At 42.0% G+C, this 4,041-nt stretch overlaps 1 protein-coding gene across 3 annotated transcripts in view; it reads left to right on the top strand.

Annotated features, from left to right (window-relative positions):
• The window catches only part of bcar1 (BCAR1 scaffold protein, Cas family member), a 65,813-nt gene that overhangs the window by 1,071 nt on the left and 60,701 nt on the right, over nucleotides 1–4,041 (top strand). The window lies entirely within an intron of this gene.

Consider the following 4,041-nt stretch of genomic DNA (forward strand, 5'->3'; position numbering starts at 1 on the left):
TGTGTGTGTGTGTGTGTGTGTGTGTGTGTGTGTGTGTGTGTGTGACCCCTCAGCTACACCACACATGTTAAAGCTTGTATTACTTCCATTATTAGGAATGCACAATATTACCATTGTTATCTGCTCGAATAACTGATGATTTCCACCATCCTTGTGGTTAATGATATTAATAATAACTTAATGTAATCTGCAGTTAGAGCACCATATCTTCAGAATCAGAGTGCTACACTACAGTGCATTGTATTCACACGTGTGTGCATGTTTGCTCTTGTATTTTTTGTGCTGCAGGCTTTTATAGTTTGCTTGGAATATGCTGTCAGCATTCATTTAATATATCCTTCAATCACCACTGTTAGACATTTCCCTTCTCAAAGAATAACCTATAAGCATATTGCTATCGTGGCTTGTGCACTCTTTTTTTTGGAATAAGTGAATCATCACATTATAAAACATGCTCAGTTTATTTCGACCATGATTTTGATATCAGTCGCTGTTCAGATTTAACATATCTGAAACATTTGTTTCCCAGTACTGATAGGATGCCCACATCATTATGACCTTTTAATAATTAACCTAACTATTCTAACTGTGTTATGCAATCTTCTGTCATTTGATTGCGTTGACCCCCCCGCTGAGCGATGGCCGAAGCCAGAGCAAGTGTATTCTCTAATATATTATAACAACTGCAACATGATAGCACAGAGCTCTTCTCTGAAACAGCTGTTTGACTGATTATTGGTGAGAAGCGAGCAGAGGTGTAGAGGACCTCTGCGTGGCTGTCCTCTCTAGTGATGTGTAGAAGTTGCAGTGTGAAAAAGATGTGTTCAGATCTGCTAAAGTTGGCACACACACACGGACCTGCTGCCTCCTGCCTTGTGATGAAACACACTGGAGATTCAGCTCTGTGTGTGTGTGTGTGTGTGTGTGTGTGTGTGTGTGTGTCTGTGTCTCTGTGTCAGTGTGTGGGATCCTACCACAGAAAGGAGATTGTGTAGCAGAGAGTAGAGCCCGATCGATATATCGGTGGGCTGTTATTATTAGCCAATATTAGGCATTTCCCAATCTTTTTGTATCGGCATATTTTCTTTCTTTTTTTTTAAAGATTTTTATTTTTAAATATTCACTTATCAGAATAAGTTATGACTAATAAGTGATTCTGATAAATGCACATTTAAAAAATAAAAACGGACTGTCAACCATGTGATAAGTGTTGGCCTTACATAGTCTGTCCACAAGAGGACGCTCTACAACGTGTGTGTGTGTGTGTGAGTGTGTGTTGTGCTGTGTGTGTTGTGCTGTGTGTGTGTTGTGCTGTGTTTCTGAGCTCCGTTATTCCACCAACTCGTCCCACAGCTTGTATTGACATTAGTGACATCATCACACTTGCACTATCAGCCAGTGAAATCCTAGTTGCCACAGCAACCATTCCCATGATACCTTCCACCTGGTCACAGCTTCCCAAAAAATCCATGACCTACACGGTACTGTACATGTTACTAGAAACTGCGTGTGTGTGTGTGTGTGTGTGTGTGTGTGTGTGTGTGTGTGGAGCATGTTCGACTGAGCGTAGCTTGATTTTCTGATCACACGGGGAATAAGACAGCATGTGGTTGGATCTCTCACACACACACACACACACACACACACACACACACACACAGGTCTACTCTAGCAGCAGAGAGCAGGGATGGGTCAGATAAATATAGAATTGGAAGAAGAAAGTAGTAGGATTCCCATGAGCTCAGAGCAAACAGCGGCTGTTTGTACATCACACACACACACACACACACACACACAACCTAGTTATGAAATGAGCATGGACAAAACTCACATTAAATGTTGGAGATTTGACACATGAAGCTCACTGCTGTCTTTCCTTGTCGTCTAGATGTTATGTTAAATCACTGCTGATGGAACTGGCCCATGATCCATTATTCCCAGGGTCTGCTCTGGTCCTGCCTGCTAATAATACATACAAGTGGGATAGTTAGCCAGATTCAAGTTAAAGGGCCAGGTTCGGCTCATTTTCAGGTTCATAATAGTATTTTGAGGTTGTACCAGAATCGCTTTCCATGGTTTCATTTTCAAAAAACACCATATATTTGGTGTACTATTGCTGCAGAGCCTGTTTTCACCCTAAATGTTTAGGTCTCGGTTTTATCTACAGAGTGAGACATCTCGCTAGTTTTATCTACAGAGTGAGACATCTCACTTGTTTTATCTAGAGAGTAAGACATCTCACTACTGTACTATCTTTGTCGGGAGTCACACATGCTCAGTAGCTCGGTAAGATCCCATCAGCTAGATAACTCTTTCTCCAACTTAGAACAGGGACAGGAAGTAGTTCTTTTGGAGATTCTGGTCAACTAGTGTGTGTTGTAGCAGTGTTTTCCACTGAGAACGAGCTAGCATGCTAGGTTAGCCACCTTGTCTCTAGTGACGTAGGAAGCCGTGCAGATGTTGGACAGCTCACCCGGAGACTGAAGACATAGGACACTCAGAAACTGGATCGCACTCAAAACACCAAGGATAGTTTTTTTTTTTTCAAGTTTGTACACGTGTGGAAGCACCAGAGACACAAAATAACACCCCAGATTTTTTTTATAATTTGGTCACTGTAAGAATGAACACATAATAATAATAATAATAATAATAATAATAATAATAATAATAATAATCGCCGAATGTCATTGGCTTGGCAAAATTCTGTTCTCTTCAGGAAACAAGAGACTTTGAGCTTGAATACTACGGCCTGCAAATGTCATGTATTTTAGAACGTTTGGATGGTGCAACAAGGCAGGGCAGCTTGGGTATTTGAGGGAATTGTTGTTAAGATTGATAAAGAATATGTTTAGGGTGTGTCCTCTCTAACTGGGACGTTTTGGGACCGATTGGTGGCACGGCGCTGCTAAGAGCTAATGAGGTTTAACCATGTATCAGCTAATTTAAATAGCTCATGTTACTGTATTGTGTCAACAGTTAACTTTATTTAAAGGTCCCATGGCATTTTTTAACATTAATATGAGTCCCCCCCCCCCCCCCCCCCCCCCAGCCTGCCTATGCCCCCCCCCAGTGGCTAGAAATGGTGATAGGTGTAGACCGAGCCCTGGGTCTCCTGCTCTGCCTTTGAGGAAATGAAAGCTCAGATGGGCGGATCTTCCCCTTATGAGGTAACACTAAGGTCTATAGGAAAGAGACTTCAGATACAGTATTAGGGGACCACTAGGGTCTATATAAAAGAGACTTCAGATACAGTATTAGGGGACCACTAGGGTCTATATAAAAGAGACTTTAGATACAGTATTAGGGGACCACTAGGCTCTATATAAAAGAGACTTCAGATACAGTATTAGGGGACCACTAAGGTCTATATAAAAGCATCCAAAGGGCTCCATGTCATGGGACCTTTAATATCGTATGTGGAGCATTTGATTTTGTTGCCAGACCTGACTCCGTGGCGATACAGCGGGACGTGCGAGACTAGGAGTAGAACAATCTAAATATTCTAACCACGGTCAATATTGTCTCAAACGTCCTCCCTAAAAGACATCTCATTTGGTCCGTGCTCATAAGGACTCCAGCTAGTGTGGAGCTGGTGCTGTTCACACTGTGTATCACATCACTGCAGAGGTGGGGGTGTGTGTGAGACCACAGAAAGGAGAAGGGCTGGGGTTAAGTGCTCTGCATGCTGAGTGTGTGTTTTCTCCTCTCTCTGTGTGCTTGTGTGTGTGTTTGTGTGCGTGTGTGATCTCTAAATGTACACATAAATACATAAATCCAGTTTGAATATTTAATGAAGGCAAAATGTTTTTTGACATTCGTGTGTGTGTGTGTGTGTGTGTGTGTGTGTCTGCGTGCGCACAGGCCCAGTCTTTCGTGCATCTAATTCTATAAATGCATGCATAAATACATACATAAGTGTGTGCGTTTGTGTGTTCAGTCATGCTAGCTGATCGGGGTTATTTACAATGCTAAATGTGTGTGTCACATTGTAGTGTTGTCTATACACGTTTGTCCTCTCTCTGAGACACACTTAATAAC

Source organism: Etheostoma cragini, chromosome 8, assembly GCF_013103735.1.
Source record: "Etheostoma cragini isolate CJK2018 chromosome 8, CSU_Ecrag_1.0, whole genome shotgun sequence".
In the NCBI taxonomy this organism is placed as follows: Eukaryota; Metazoa; Chordata; class Actinopteri; order Perciformes; family Percidae; genus Etheostoma; species Etheostoma cragini.